This window comes from Pristis pectinata, chromosome 20, assembly GCF_009764475.1.
Source record: "Pristis pectinata isolate sPriPec2 chromosome 20, sPriPec2.1.pri, whole genome shotgun sequence".
Classification (NCBI taxonomy): Eukaryota; Metazoa; Chordata; class Chondrichthyes; order Rhinopristiformes; family Pristidae; genus Pristis; species Pristis pectinata.
In genome coordinates this window covers 33,934,322-33,952,003 of record NC_067424.1, presented here as the reverse complement: position 1 = coordinate 33,952,003, position 17,682 = coordinate 33,934,322, and the positions used below count along the sequence as shown (strand labels likewise).

The following is a 17,682-nucleotide window of genomic DNA, read 5'->3' as shown; positions in this document are numbered from 1 at the left end:
ATGAGAATATGACCTTTAGTTCTGGACTCCCAAGCCAGGTTAAACATTCACTCAACAATAATCTTGTCAATCCCTTAAAGAATTTTATGTTTCAATTTCATTCTTCTTTTTTCTGAACTCCAGGGAATATAGGCTAAATTCACCTCATTTTGCAACAACCACCATCTCACCTTCTCCCCTTTTGCAGGAGCTAGTCTTATGAATCTCTAAAACATCCCTTTAAGGTAAATATATCCTTCTTCAATTAAGGGGACCAAAACTGTGCATGGTACTCCAGGACTGGTTTCACCATGACCCAACATATTTGCAACAGGGCTTTTTATCCTTGTACTGTAATCACTTTGCAATAAATGCAAACATACTGTTTATTTTCTGTACTTGTATACCAGGTTTCTGTGATAACTGTACAAGGATGCTCAGGTCTGTTAATACCAACATTTCCCAATCTTTCACCATAAATAAAACAGCTTTTCAACTTTTCATTCCAATAATAATTTCATATTTAATTCCACGTGGCGTACTCTTGCTTGCCTTTGCTTAACCTGACTGGAAAATCCCTTTGCATCCATCCCATAGCTTATTTTCTTGCCTAGCTTTATACGGTTAGTAAACCTAAATACATTATGCTCATTCACCTCATCTAAGTCATTGATATGGATTAAGGATAGCTGAGGTCCAACCACTGGTTCTTGTGGTACTCCACTAATTTCATACTGCAGTCCTGAAAATTATCCTTTTATTCCTATCTGTTTTGTATCTCTTAACTAATTTGCCTTCCATCTATCCTGCTAATTACAATCTCTAACAGTTTCATCAATACAACTTCCTTTTCATAAATCCACGTTGACTGTGCCGAATCATTTTATAATTTCCTAAATACCTGTTACCACAACCTTAGTAAAAGATTCAAGTTTTTTCCTTCCCATCTCAAGCTTAACTGGCCTTTATTTTTGTTTTCTTCTCTTTCTTTCCTTCCTTGAATAGCCAGGTTATGTTTACTACTTGCTAATCCACAGGTATCATTCTAAAGTCTATCAGATTCTGAAAGATCAAAATCAATCCATCCTCAATAACCAGCTATTTTTAAGACTTAATTTCCAGGCCATCACATCCAGGGATTTGTTTGTGTTCAGTCCCAATAATTTCTTCAGCATTATTTTATTTCCAAGTCTAATCTCTTTAAGTACCTCATCTTCACTGGACTCTTGGTTACTCACAAGTTTTTTTTATGTCTGTGCAATGAAAAGCGTTACATAATATTTGATGATTTTGCATTTTCTTATTCCTTGTTATAACTTCACCTGCTTCAGCTTTAAGAGACATACATTTACTGTTCTTAATCTTACATAACCTTGAAGTATTTTACAATCTGTTTTATGTCTCCTGTTGGCTTGGTCTAATATTCTATTATTTTATTGATTTCTTGGCTACGTGTTGCCAAAATTCTAAAGCCTTGGGCATAAGACTATTTTGATAATATTATAAGCTTTCTCCTTTAATCTCATTCTGTCTTTAATTTCTCTCATTTGCCAAATGGACCACTTTTCCTATGGGGTTATTGTTTCTTATTGGAATGCATACTGGTTGTAAATTATTAATGATTTCTCTGAATATTTTCTAATAATCATCTACTATTATATCTTTACATCCAACCTCCTGACATTTTGGCCAACTTGTCTTTTTTACTTGGGTTGTTTGCTTTACTCAAGTTTCAGACCAACTTAAACATTTCTAAAACTAGTATAAAATTCTATCATATTTGATTACTTTTTCTCATAGACTGCAAAGTTTAATTATCCCTACCTCACTACATAATTTGAGATCTAAAATATCTTGTTCTCTAGTTGTTCCTTAACGTGCTGATCTAGAAATCTACCTTGAATTTCTTCCATGAACTTCCATGAAATGTCCATGAACTTGTCCTGCACACTATTACCATGTATTTATTTGCCTGATCTACCTGCCAACAATCATTCTGAGCAAATATAGGTCTTGAGGCTTTGGAGAGGGTGCAGAAGAGGTTTACCGGGACACTGCCTAGATTAGAGGGCATAAGGAGAGGTTGAACAAACTTGGAGAGGCGGAGGCTGAGGGGAGATTTGATAGAAGTTTTTAAGATTATGAGAGGCCTAGATATAGTTGACAGCCGGTATCTTTATCCTAGGGTCGAAATGTCTAATACTAGAGGGCATGCATTTAAGATGAGAAGGGGTAAGTTCAAAGGAAATGTGCGAGGCAAGTTTTTTTACACAAAGTGGTGGGTGCCTGGAATGCGCTGCCAGGGATGGTACTGTATTGCTGCCGCAGAACAACAAAGTTCATGTCATATAAGTCAATGATAATAATTCTGATTCTGAAATATGATAGAGGCGTTCAAGACGCTCTTAGATAAGCACATGAATGTGCAGAGAACAGAGGAATATGGACATTGTGTAGGCAGAAGGGATTAGTTTAGTGAGGCGTTTAATTACTAGTTTAATTAGCTCAGCACATCATAGGCTGAAGGGCCTGTTCCTGTGCTGTACTGTTCTATGTTCATGAATCACTAAAGAATGAATTGTATAAAATGAGATATATTCCAATTGTCTTCTTAGACTTCTTAGACCTTCTTACGTCAATTTTTCCCACAGACAATTGGTGCAATTGTATCTAATTTCATACATCCTGAGAACCTTAAATACTTTCCACAGGATCCTTGTTAGCACCACTTCAAAGCTCCATTGACAAAAGATCCCAAAGCTGTGATTTTTGCCATATAGAAGAAAAAAGGGCAGTATTTTGGACCACCATCTGTATATTCTCCACAGCATACTGGCTTGGCAATATGTCACTGTTCCTTCATCATTGCTGAATCAAAATGATCTAACAGCAAGTCTTAGTACCTTCACCACACTGGCTGCAGTGGTTCAAGATGAATGCCTGCTACCATACTCAAGGGCAACCAGATATTCATAATAAATGCTATTTTTGCCGATGAAGTCCACATTCAAAATATAAATTACAGATACATTAAAGCCACAAGTAATTTGTCTTGTTTTAGAGTTTGTCCCTAACTGGGCACTACTGTTAACAGGTCACTCAAGTATTTTGAGGTATGGTAACATAATGGTTTTTACTGCACTGGTATCCAATGACCTAAGGACCTGAATTCAAATTCCATTATGGCAGCTGGTGAATTTAAATTCAGGCAATTAAAATAGATCTGGAATTTTAAAAAGCTACTATCAGTAATAATGACCTATTTAATGAATGTCCTTCAGGAAAGGAATATGCCAGCCCAACCTGGTCTCAGTGTAAGCATAAGAGATAACATTTCACCTTCCAACTCAGTAATGTCAGCATTCTGGACACAATATAGAGTTCACCAATTTGATAATCAATATTTCAAGCATTTTCTAATTCAAATTTCCAGCATTCATTCCAATTTCCTCCAATAATTTCAGATAATTATTTGCATCTCCTCTCTTTCCTACCACCACTTTCTTTCCCCTTATACTGTCATCCTTGTGTCATTTAATGTCTTTCGCCTCCTAAACTTTCACAGACCTTCCTTTCAATCCCCTCTTCCCCTCTCCCTTCCTCACAGCATCTTGAGATTTTTTTTGTTTAACAAATGCATCTTTCCACAGATGCAGCCTGGTATTTCTGGCATTTCCCGTTTTCATTGCAGTATTTACTCCTTATGGTGGAAAATAATTTCATGCAATATTAAAATCCTTAAGACATAATTTATGATTATAAAAGATCCAGAAGAGGCAAAAAGTTTGTGAATTTTGTGAATAATGTAAGGAAACCACTTGTTTTATACATTATTAGCAAGCCTATAACAACAGTAGGAATTTGAGAAACCAAGTTATTCTCTTTCCACAGCTGTTGCCTGACCCACTGATTGTTCCCAGCATTTTCTGTTTTAATTTCAGATTTCCAGTATCTGATTTTTGACTTTCATTCAGATATTAAGAATTTCAGGTAGTTAATGTTGTTAACATGGGTAGAGATACCATGCTTACAGACTACCTGTATACGAGTTATATTGAGTTGCTTTGCATGCACTGTTACTTCTAGAAATCCCACACAATGTAGGTACCATCAGTTTTCCTCCACTGGAGAAATTTTGCTAATTTTCTGAAACCAGTAGCTGTTATAACAGCAGCTTAAATCAATAATTAGATGCAAGGGCCAGTCTCTTCAACTCTGTGCTCTCTTTTCCATTTATTAATTTTAATGGATTGAAGTCTGTGCTCATTCTAACTCAAATGTACTGAGGACCATGGTCGATTCTGTAACTGGCACTGCCACTGAACGAGACTCCTGCTGGATGAAGAGGCTTGTCCAGTGTGTGGTATCCGTGGGTAGCAGTTATAGACAATTAAAAGACTGACAGTTTTTGGCTCTATACATTTATGTGCCACAAAACATGATCAGACAGGCCTTTGTATACATGCTAAGGGATCATGTGGAGTTGCACAGTGTGTAGATGTAGCCATTGTGCAGTGTGCACTGTTCAGGAGCAGACATTAATAAGTAATGATATTTTGGATGAACTGTTCCCTTTCATGCTGTGTACACCACATTTTGTTAAATTAGCATTCTTCAGAACTTCTGACCTTTCATGTTTGAAATGTTTGCTTATGTTGTTACTCTTTAATTTTTATTATCATGCTTTGGATCAAATTCCAATATTGCTTCAGGGGCAACAATTTCCAATACAGTACACAATAGACTTTTACAGTGACTTTTAAAAACACTTTAATAGATGATTATTTTCCCTTATTGTGATGTTGCTGGATCAGTTAATTTCTTGATTATTAATTGCATTTTGTGTTATTTTTATTGGCAAAGTAGTACAGCAACAATAATTCTCAGTACACTAGCAAGAATGTTTTTTCGTTCTTGTTAATGTTTATGTTGACACTGTTTGTATTCTCTTACTCAATCTCGGGATGCTTGATAATTTATGTGGCACAACATTTATAAAAATAGAATGGAGATGTCAATGGAGAGAATCTAACAGCTGTCAAGCCCAGGATCTATCTTTGACTCATGTTACATTGCATGTCATCTTACTTCAAAACATGAATGGAGATAATGGTGAATTCAGCATGTGTAGCCATGTTATATTTCTGCAGAATCAGATGTCAGTCATATCTCAGTGTCATATGTCATTTCTTTGTTAAAATGTTGCAGGTTCAAGCCCCACTCCAAAGGCCTGAGTACGAAGCCTAAACTAAGGTATGAAACCTACTCTAAACGAACTGCTGAAGGAACTCAGTGGGTCAGGCAACATCTGTGGAGGGAAAAGGACAGTCACTGTTTCAGTTGGGACCCTTCTGGCCTGAATACAAAACCTAAACTAAGGTATGAAATCTAGAGTAGTTTAGTTAAGTTCCAGTGCAAAAACCAAACTGCTGGAGGAACTCAGTGGGTCATTTGGGGGATATAGTTTTTCAAATGAGGTTAAACCAAAGACCTCTCAGCTTTCTGAGATGGACATAAAAGGTTCTACGGCAATATTTTGATAAAGTCCTGGCTGCTTATTCAGAAATAGATTATCTGGTCATTATCATATTGCAATTTGTAAAGAGCTTGCAGTGTGAAAGGCTATCATGTTTCCTGCATCACAAAAGTAGCTGTAAAGTGTTTTGGGGCATTCTGAAAGGGACATGAAAGGCAGTTTATAAATGCCAGTCTTTTTTTAATTAAAAAATGTACACCTCAAATTATTATTTATTTGTCCTTAGGATTACACTGACACTGCCACGTTTATTATCCTTCCTCACTCTCCTGTGAAAGTGGTCTGACTTCTGTAGCAATTGATTTATAACTAAGTATTTTTTAAACCACTTCAAAGAGCATTAAAGATGAATCTTATATTGTGAGACTGGAATTGTGCACAGGACAACCCAACCCAAGAAAACAAAAATGGCAGATTCCTTTTGTTGACAAGCATGACATACTAGTCCACCAAAGCCAATTCAGGAATTTCCATGGTAGGATTATGAAGCAATTAGCTGAGTTTCTTAGTCCAACCACTAAATTACAACTCTCATTTACACTTTTCATACCAGTTGCCAGACTAGTTAAAAACTTTTTTGTTTAAATATATACGTGGAATTTTCTCCTCAGAATATATTTTAAAATGTATTTTTCTATCTAATTTACCATTGCAGAAGCAGATTTCCATGTCGAAGGGACAAGATGCATTACTTTATATCTACAAGGAGCTTGCAGTGGTTGTTTATAGGGATTTCTGTAATTTTGACACAGGTTACAGAAGAAAATGTTAGGATTTGGAATATTTGAATTTGGATATGTGATAAATTCTCAATTTTTAGTGTCAATTTTATTTTGGATTGTTTCTTGAAATTGGGTGGCAACTAGCTGTTAATCAATTGTGCCGTGGGACAAGGAGAGAGAATAAATGAATCAGCATTCCTTCTTTTAATGATTAAAAGGTGAGCCCTGTTGGAAAATGCACACATGTTGATGCTGTGAGGAGACAATTGGGCTTGACTATGACATTTCCAAATGATAAGTTAAACTACAAATATTCCTTAAGGTCACAAAGAGTGACTTGGATGAGACACCAGATTGTAGCAGACTCTATTATAACCATACTTTAGCTGTTGCGAAAGTGAAGAAAGTGGGGAAAAAAGTTAAATAAGAAATTGCATGATTTGTCAGCTGTAAATTTTGGACGGAACACAATTCCACAGGTTTCTACTTCAATGGAAATTCTTCCACAAATTAGATTCCTATGGGACAAAAATGTCTTTTTATGCAGTTCTAGCACTGGAGGTCTGAGATCTTTCTACCTCAAGAATTCTGTTCAAAGCATCTCAATAGGATATATATGTGCTGAGAGCAAATATGGATCCTGCCTTGGATCAAGAAAGGAACCAACAAAGAAGACATAAATGGGAATGTTATTAAATGATTTTTTCTTCCCTGAGTAGAAAGAAAGTAAATTTTGCTAACTTCCTCTTCATAGAGTCATAGAGTTGTATAACATGGAAAAAGGCCCTTTGGCCCATACGTGTCCAAGCGGACCAAGATGTATATTCAAGCTAATCCCATTTCTCAGCACTTGCCCCAAATCCCCCTAAACTCATGACATCCATATACTTGTCCACATACTTCTAAAATGTATCTAATGTATCTGCCTTAACCACTTCCTCTGGCAGCTGGTTCCATTTATCTACTACCCGTTGTAAAAAAGTTGCCCCTTAGGTTCTTATTAACCCTTTCACCTCTAACTTTAAAACTATGTCTTCTAGTTTTTGATTCCCAGCCCTGGAAAAAAAACCGCTCACTCAATCTATGCCCCTCATGATTTTATATGCTGCAAGCAATAAAGGCCCAACCTGTCTAACCTCTCCTTATAACTCAGTCCCTCAAGTCCTGGCAACATCCTTGTAAATCTTTTCTGCACTCTTCCCAGTTTAATCACTTCCTTCCTATAACAGGGTGACCAAAACTGAACACAATACTCCAAACATGGCCCCACCAACATTTTGTACCATCGCAACATAAGCTCCCAATTTCTACATTCAATGCCCTGATTGATCAAGGCCAGCAAGCCAAAAGCCGCCTTCACTTCCCTGTCTACCTGTGACTCCACTTTAAGGGAACTATGCACCTGTACTCCAAGGTCCCTACAACATTTCCACAAGAGTACCCAGGGCCCTTCCATTCAATGTAAAAGTCCTACCTTGATCTGTGCTTACGAGATGTAACACTTCACACTTATCTGAATTAAATTCCATTTCCAAATTCCATTAATTTCCATTTTTCAGTTGAATTAAACTATTTAACGGTCACTCTGAGGGCCAGGGTGTCACTGTGACATCACCATGAGTTGAGAGTCTTTGTTGCATCACTATCAGTTCAATAGTTCCCTGTTATTAAAATGAATTGAAGTTCTATCTTTCTGCATATCACAGAATCTGTACACTAATGTCCATGAGAGTAGTCTATTCTATAAATGTAAATACCATTAAACATTTGGATTGATATTAATAGAACCTCTGAATATAGTTATTTCCTATTCAGCACATTTTTTTTGCCAAAGCTGCAACCTTGTGGGTTTTGAACAATCTTGTTTGAGAATAAAAGGGAGGTCATGAAAGGTGCCCATCAGGAGGTTTCATACAAAAAAATCTTTGAGGTATTTAATGTACACAGTGGCCATATTTAAGGAAGGATCAATGAACTATCAAGGTAGGTTATTTCCACCACTGTATGTTTTTGAAGGAAGAGGTTGGTTAAAAGTCACAGGATTTCTAGTTCTACAAATACAATGTAGTGTGTCAAGGTGCAGTTTGCGGAGAGCTAGCTCTTATCTTTCACAGTAAATGTTTGTTTTAAACCAAAGTGACCCATCATAATCTCACTGCAAAGATCAGACACTGCTTATCAATTGGAGAAAATCGGAAGCTGTCAAAGTCCATTTAAAAAAAAACAACCTTAACTTTCCTTTCAGGGAACTTGTGAATTATTTTATGTGCTAACCTATTGGAACGTGGGTACACACCACAAAAGGAACAATTTTCTTCTCCCTTTCATCAAGCGGAATGCATTTTCCCACAACTCATTTTGAGTTTCAGAACTGGTCTGTCTGAAATTCCTTCTATTTTCAGAGAATTAAGGACAATAACTGATACCTCCCTTCAATATCCTTTCTCTCCTTTAATACCAATGATCACAATGTTTCTGAATATCTCGAAGCATGCACTTAATCTAGAGCAGTAACACATACGTACATAGTCAATAAGTGTCACTTCTCTATTTCCCACACCATCTATTCTCACTGCTGCTATGTGCAAGAATATTGCATTAGTAGGAACCGCGCCAAATTAAAGAGTAATTTTGTTCTGGGGACTCATGTTCACCCACTGGGGATATTCATAAGACTGTATAAACTTGTTTAGGACAGGAAGCAGCTGTTGGAGAGAATAGTTTTTCAGTTTGTTTGCACTTTTGATGAATGTGAGGCAGTATTCATTTTGATGAGAATGCTATGGAAAAATGATGCAAAAAACCCAAGAGTACAAACTTAACAGCATAAAGTAAAACGACATTATAGACAGTAATAGTAATTGAAATAAACAAATTTGCATGATATTTTGTTTTTATTAAAGAATTGTATTATTTGACATCTAAACAAAATCTCGTAGTACTCCAGAAACACTGAAAACTTTGAAATGCATTGACTATTATGCAAGCATTGTAACAAGTACTCACAAAGGTAATAGTTTGAATGAGCAATTGCTCAGTCTTGGTAAAACTGTATAAATTATGCACAAATTATTTATAACAGTATGCAGAGCATAAAAGTTTGACATTTATCCTGGGCCCAGGAATTAAAACCACATAAAAGATTGAAAGTCTTTGAATTCTTCCATGCCTGCTATGGTTAGATGGCAACTGAGAGATGTGGGTGGAAGACTTGGAGTCGTAGTTAACGTGTGAGGACTTGAAAGGAGATATGTTAGGGAAGTGCCCTACATGATAAAGTTAATTGGTAATTGAGTGATGGAAATGCATTACCTTCATCAAGTAGAGGCAAGTTATGCATTTGGTGGAAAAGCCAGAGATCACATGCAATGCTAGACAAGTTGTAAAAACCTCTACCATTTCCAATCAAAAAGTACTCCCCACACCTCAATCATTGCCCCCTCCCCCCCACCCCCCACTTTAAGTGATGAAGGCTTGAGTTCAATAATCACTGGCTAGTTTCAAGAGGTTCAGTGCATGGCTTCTCTGGTAAATGTAAAAAGTACTGTTGCACTATTACAAAAGAGAATATTAGTATTCCAAATGAAGTTCTGCCCAATAATTATTACTTAATCAATGCAATTAAAAAATAAATTATTTTGACATTATCACTTTGCTATTTTATGACCTGTATGAAAACTGAATGCCTTTTTCTACGTTAGTGCAAATAATTTATGCTTCAAAAAATAATTTACTGCCTTTAAAGAGATGTTCTGATGTTTTGAAATATACTTTGTCAATCAAAATGCATTCTTTCTCTCATTCTTTCTTCGTTTTTGGCAAAAGAATAATACATGTTCATTTACTGTTATTTATTTGCTGTTAAAATATAACATAATTCCATCAATGGCCAATGGCCTGGACACCATGAAGGTAACCACCAAATATCAATAGTAGAATTTAAATACTTTATGGTTCAGCCACAACTATTGTTGAGTGATCTCATACAACACAACACACATTCTGCAGCTTATTCCATTTAACATAATTGAAATTTGCTTTGCTGTGTAAATTTGATTGAACAATTATTTTAAATTCAGTTTTGGAATCTGAACTATACTGGCAATGCAAGAATTTATTGCCCACTGCTTTTCCTTGAGAGGATGGTGATGAACCACCTTCTTGAACCACTGCAATTGTTCTGGTTAAGGTACTCCCACAGTGAGTAGGGGGCTCTAGAGTCTAGAATGAAGGACTGTCTATATATTACCAAATCAGGATGGTGTGCAACTTGGAGACGACCCTGCAGGTGATGTTGTGCTGATTGAGAGGTACTATCAGAGTAGCATGGGTGAGTAATTGCAGTCCATTTTGTCGATAATACACACTTGTTATGTAAGGATGGTCATTGATGAAGCAGCTGAAGACGGTTGGGCCGAGAGCCCTGAGGGAGTCTGGCAGTAATGTTCAAGGTCTAGGATAACTGAACTCAAGCAACCACAATCATTTTCCTTGTGCAAGCTTTGACTCCAAACACTGACTCATCCACATGCTTTACATTGCATGATGTTTGCCACATTCTGAATATTGTGCAACTTATGCTATGCTTTGCATTTCACTCTCTGTACTGTGAGTTCAATTGTCTCTAAATTATTTAACAACAGCAAAGGTGCACAAAATGTGTAACATGGTAGTAGGAGGAGATTGCCGGAGTTCCTGTCAGGTGGGAAGAAGGTGTTCATTTGTTGCCAGTTATTGCATCTAGTACATCATTACATTTGCTCACAAGACTTACACTAGGGTGTCAGAACAGTAAGAGTTTAGTCTAAAGGCACCAACCTTAAGCTGCCTCCCATCACTGCTCAGGCAAGTTCCCTTTATGCTTTGCCAAAGCAGGCCTCTCATACACTGTGAAGGACTACTTCTGCATGAGTAGTCATTCAGTCTGCAAACCACATATGTTTAAATGATTTTCATACATAATTCTACATTATGCGCTGTATATGGAGAGTGTTCATCATTTGCTGTATTATTCATTCTGTGTTATTTGCCGTGCAAAACATTCAATATATAGCATGTGACTGACGCCTTTAGTTTGTAATTACATCCACTGAATCATAGACATGCTGCAGTGGTGGGCATTTGCTTCTTTTGGGACAGCAAGCAAGTTAATCGCACTTACCTACTCTCTCAGTTGTTCTGTAACTTGTTTTCCATTAAGTATTTATTCAGTTCTCATTTTAGTGTTATTTTGAATATGCATCTACAACTTTTTCAGACAGTGAATTCCAGATCATAAAGACATATAAAATCATTTTCCCATGTTAACTCTGGTTCTTTGCCAATATCTTAAACCCATCTCTGGTTACTGACATTTCCACATCTGGGAAGGAATTCTCTTTTACCGCAGTGTTTTCCTGTCAGTCTAAATAACTGTCCCTCAGCATTGGTCCCTCACTCTTCGAATCTCTCCTTGACAGCCTTCTGAGTGTAAGGTGCCCCATATTAAATGCCACAATACTCCTGATCTGCTCTAACCAGTGTTTTACAAAAATTCAGCAAATCTCCTCTTTTGTGCCATGTTCCTCTATCAATAATGCCGCAGACTCCTCATGTCTTTCAACAGCTTCCTTAGCTAGTCCTGTCACTTTTGAAGATTTTCCTGCATGCACTATTTGTCCATCCTGATTCTTCTTACTAAAATGTAGGACTTCCTGCTTCTTGAAGTTAAATTTCACCTGCCATTATCTCTCTATTTTACTGGTCTCCCTCTGCCTTATCCTGCTCAATATGTACTGTATTGATGAGTTTTATCATATGCAGCATGGGAAATTATGGCCAGTCCAAATAGATAATATATTTTAATTTACTTAATATACTTTAAATGTTATACTTTTGCCATTTGTCAGTCTTTCTGCTTTCTGTTTTTAATTTTGGTTCCACGCTGCCACAACCTGTACATGGGCTTTGATTTCACAAACACCACTTTGTGATCATTTGTCAAATGCTTTTTAAAAATCATTTTAAATAACTTCAAATTCACTATGTTCAGCTATATGCTCCATTATTTCTTCAAACATTAGTTAAACGTGTTGTATTCAGAAAATCTGGACTGACCTTTATTTACCTCTTGCTCTCCTTCATACCATTTAGTTTTGTCCTGGATTATTTTCCTTAATGGTTTCTCCATTACCAATGTCGGGTTAATTGATTTACACCAATATACAGTATATAGCACCTAAGGATTAGATGGTTTCCAAACCAGTGTCTTAAAGGGAGTTGATGAGAACAATATAGATGCCTCAATTTTAATTTTCCACTCAATTTGGAAACCATACTTAAGATGGGAAAACTCTCTTTTACCTCATATTTCCAGAATACTCCCACTCTGTCTAACCAGTGTTTTATAAAGATTCAGCATCTGCATCTCACAATTCAAGTATTGTCTTTATCTCTTTTCTCTCTATTGCCCTCATTCATCGTTCTCTATTTACATTCCTCCTGACAGAGCAGTTGTGATTAACAAACATTCATTACCTTTTCTTAGATGGCACTATCTGCATTTCTGTCACCTGGACAATCATGGTTTCCAACCTATCACAAGCATTCCTTGAGTTCTCTCCACCTCTACCTACACTGCAAATTTAAAACCCTTGTTTCATCACATTTCCAGATCTGATAAAAGGTAATTGACCTGAAATGTTAAGTCCCTTTCTCTATCTAAATTTGTTGCCTGACCTGCTGGATATCACCAGAATTTTCTGTTTTTTAGATTTCTGGCACCTGCAGTTTTTTGCTTTTCAGTTGACTGGTTGCTGATATGGAGCTCCAGAAGGCAATTGATAAAGATTCTCAGAAGACAATTTTAGATATAGTTCAAAATTCTTGGAGTAGAAGGCTAGGAATGTGACTGAACAGCAGAAAAGTACTGAGAATGAGCAGGTACTCATCTTCGAAGAGTGTGACAAGTGGAGTTCCACAAGGATCTCATTAAATGTTGGAACAGGCTCAGGGGCTAAATGGACTACTACTGTTCCTAAATACTTCATTACTGGGGTTATCCTATTCCCTATTTCAAACAGTTGAAGTCTTTCACTCCTCTTAAGATGACTGGAATATTGTGGGCCAGAGCTTCCATAATTTCCACCTTTACTTCCCAAGTTATGTTGGTTCACATTCTGACCTGATGACTTTTCTATAATGACAATTACCAAATTTTCAAGTGCCTACTTTTATCTGTTTTTATACAACATTGTCACAGTCCACTCCTAATGCTGCCACAATGACTGAATCCTTTTTTTCTAATGAAGACAGATGTTCACTTAATTTCTCATTTATGCCCTCTGCCTCCATAAGAAGATTTCTTATATTTATCCAGATCAGTTCCTCTGATTATTCTGATAGGTTAGTTCCTAATTTGTTCCCTGACTCTCAGGGAGAATGAATGAGAGTTACATTATGAAATACTTTAATTATGGTGAAAAATCCGAGAACTCTGGTGACTTGCATTAAGCAGGAAACTAGTGTAGAAGGGAGTGAACAAACAAGGATTTACTGTATACAAATAGACAGAAAGATTTATTGGAGGTAAATATGATCTCTGGAATATAAATATGTCTTACAGTGATGATGGCAAATGATAATCAATTCAAGAAGGATTATGTTCCAATAAAAGAAGGGCCTGAGCAGTCCTTAAACCCTTGTGCTTTCATGTATGAGCTGATATCCAAGCTTCTTGCAGCAAAGGCGTGATGTAAACTTTCTGGAAGAGGACCTCACTTTTTTTTTGCCAGCATTAAAGTGTTTACTCAAGTATAAGTCGTTGGTTGTATTCACCTCTACAGAGTCAGACCCATGAAAGTTAATGGAACACAATGTTCAGGGGTGTGTGTAACTTGTGGACAATATTCTTGCATGCATTTAGTGCTCAAGGCTAAAGGTGAGTTTCACTGCTATGTTTCCAGAATTTGAAACAGTTATGGGAAGGGTCTATCACGTTGCCACCGCTTTTCAAAGTGTGCAGGAATTTTTATACTCAACTTCAATATTATTGTATGCAGTAAATTCATGATAAAAACATTTTCATAAGGAAAATAAACTTTCATAGAGTGAGATTTGCAAGTTCACAGGAAATGCTCAATGTATGTGTACAGAATTGAAAACCAGAAGATGGGTTAATGTTACTGCCTTGTGTTGAAAGTCTCCATCCAAAATGTTAACATCGTTCTTTTGAAGATGCTGACCTAATTGCTGCACATTTAGTTTTTATTGTTTAAGCTCCAGTTTCTCCACAGATGCCCACGGTCATCTGAAAATGGATCACACTTTCCACAATTCCACCTTTGTGATAATAACAATAATTTGCATTCATGCAGTTCCCTTACGTAAAAATATACATTAAACAAAATCATAACTTGTATGGTTAAAGTCAGTTGCAACAATGAGATATGATGAAGGACTACATTGTTGAGAAACTTCACCTCAGACAGAGCTAAAATTCCATTAAAATTCTTCACGTTATGGAATCAATTTAGTCCAAATCTTGAATATTCTTCACATAATTGGACAAATTGTTCTAGTATTCCTCAAAAACACTAGGTTATTTAGAAAAAAATACAAATGGCCTGTCAAAGTTTCTTTCTGTTCACACTTCCTTACCTTCCCTTCTCACTACATGCTCACTGTTTTCAAATCATGCCAAAACACATTGTCTCCTAAGGCCAAAAATTCAGAAATATCTTGCCTCCCTCAGTCTTTACATTTTACTATAGTCTATAAAGATTGCATTTGGTGTTGCCTTTTCACTACTTCATCATTTGCTTCATTTTCTGTTCCGCTGAATTCAATCTTAATAGAAACCTATAAAGCATTTGCAATAATCAAACCCAATCTCACTTATTGAATTGGATAGAATGTTTTAACTGTGTCTTTAATTTCTATTTGGTTATTAAGCTATATCCTCTGTTTTTGTCATTTTGTCTTATCCACATCAGCATATGCAAAAAAAGCTCTTTGTTACAGAGGGTACTTCAGTAATCGTTGGGTTTGCAAGTATTCTTTCACATACTGCCCAAGACCTAGCTTGTTTCACATCGTCTTGAGATATTGTTCATTTATGGCAACAAATAAATACTTCACTGTTATTTCTAAATTCACTGTGTAGTGTTCTTTGTAGTTGGCAGGTACATACCCAAATGTCCTTTGGCTTTTGCTTATTTGGTCTACCATGTGCCATAGTGATTTCCAAATTTATCAGGGAGTCATAAAACTTATATATGAACACTGGCACTTTAAGGTTTGTGTTTAGTTCTTTAGAATTTCAGTTTCCCTTCAAATGCTACGCTTTTAAGTTACAATATACCATAATTCTTTTTACACTGTTTAAATTAAAGAAATTAAATATAGATTAATTTACAATGCCCGTAAGTGAATATTGGAAAGTTGAGCAACAAGTTAATATTTCATATCCCTCTGTTCTAGGTTTATATTAGATGAACATTTATCTACTAATATCACCAGTTTCAAGCGAAATGACTGGCCTTCAAAGTCTTATGCTTTATATTATGACATATCCATGACTGCAACAATATTTTTGTTTTTTGGCAGAGACCACATTCTAAATGCACACATCAACGTTAATGATAGCTAAATAAAGAACTTGCGTTTATAGAATTGTTTACACTTTCATGACATTCCTATTTGCTTCGAGTCCAAATTATATAATATTTGTGGATCGTAGTAACATTACGATAGATATATAACCAACCTTTAAGAGTATAAGTGTAGGCTAAAAGTATCTGTAGTGTCTTTTAAAATAACCTTTATAGATGACTTTATTGTTATCTCATGCTATAAACTGAATAAAACGCAACCTATATGAATTTTGCTAATGTTAGTTGTTTCCCACATTTTCCCCAAATAAAAGATACCTTTAGTTTCAGAAGTTTCAGTCGTATTGCTCCTGATGTAAACTGTATTTTAGAGTCACTAAAGTTTGGTGAAACTCTGAAGTAAAATTAAAATTATGTTTTTAAAAGTCTGCTTACCAGAATTTGGTGGAGTATAGGATGTTCTTGCCTGCTTCAGTTGTTACGTGAGGATACAATGATCTCTGAGCGTCACTGAAGTCCAGCTGGAGCGAGCAGGGCCTTTTTTGCCTATTTATCAGAGGCTCTTTGCAAACACTCTGGCTCCAGACATTCTGCAGAACAGCACTAGAGGCCTATCGCACTAACTAGCTTCCCACACAGCTCCCTCCTGGGTCAGAGAAAGGGCATCCCCTAGTGAGAATAAATCAAACAGAACTGGCTCATCGTTGCTGTCCACGGCCAGGTCAGAGAGATCCCAAAGTTATGTTTATCTTCTGCTCCCCATTTTCAAATCTTTGATTTTCTTTTTACCTTCAAGTTTAGGCAAGGACAGGCAGTGGAACAGAAGAAAATTTCTTTCTATTCATCATCCAGTGACAGTCCCAAACAGCAAATCCAGGCCAAACATCTGAACAAATCCCAGTATGGTTAGTTTGGTCAGACTTAGCAAAGGAGAACTAATTTTCTAAATACTTGAGGAACTTGCAGGATGCCACATCCAAAGTTCACTGTCAAAGCTCAACGTTGCTGCTGACAATGCTGCTCAGACCTGCCGTTTTGACAACAGTATGCTTAGCCTAATTTGCACCTTGGTATTGTTATTGCAGCTACACATGATGAGCAAAACTCTGACACAGCTAAAGTATTGTGTGGGAAAATATCAATATTTAAGAGCACAATCAAATGCTGTGAATGAGCAAATCAAATCAAATGAGGTGAATGGAAAAGGTTATTGTCATCATCGCTATCCCCTTGGTTTGGTGCTCCCAATTAATGCTTTTGAACTTTTAAAGAAAACCATTCCACTCTTACTCCTTCCCGGATTAAAATCTTTCTGAAGCCAGTAATGTGCTATCTCAAAAGCTGGCAGATTAATACTGCTTAGAAGAAAATCAAGTGCGCAGCAACATTTTTTACATTACACTGTCCCAATTAACATTTTGATAATCAAAGGCCTACTGGTATGATGAGTATTATTCCATTTCCCTGTATTCTTAACCTTTCTCTGTATTCTTATTTCCCATTTGCTGTATGTAGAATTATATACAGCATAAGCTAGTTAGTTTAACGTCCATACCAGTGTTTATGCTCTATCTCAGCTGGCTCCAGATTCCCATTCTATGAGTTTGGACAGTATAAAAAAAGTTATGGAATAGATTCTGATGTATGCTCAGCAGCACCTCTCTAGCCCGGGAATCAAACATATTTTCCAATAGCATTTATTTTGCATAAAAGCAGGATTGATCGGCGAGGGGGGGAAAAGACATAAGGAAATCATGGCATTATGAGATTAGAAACCCTAGACCACACCTCCACACTTACCATCACTCTCCTGCCTGGTTATAAGAAAAAGGGGGCTGGGAGGCCATTGCTAGTG

General features: G+C 36.5%; 1 protein-coding gene across 2 annotated transcripts in view; it reads right to left on the bottom strand.

Moving 5' to 3' along the window:
- LOC127580831 (bile acid receptor-like) overlaps nt 1–16,416 on the bottom strand; it is a 74,227-nt gene extending 57,811 nt beyond the window's left edge. For both annotated transcript variants that reach the window (XM_052034756.1, XM_052034757.1), the window contains exon 1: nt 16,263–16,416. The gene's annotated coding sequence lies outside the window, so the exon portion shown is untranslated. The remainder of the gene's footprint in view (nt 1–16,262) is intronic.
- Nucleotides 16,417–17,682: the final 1,266 nt, after the last annotated feature.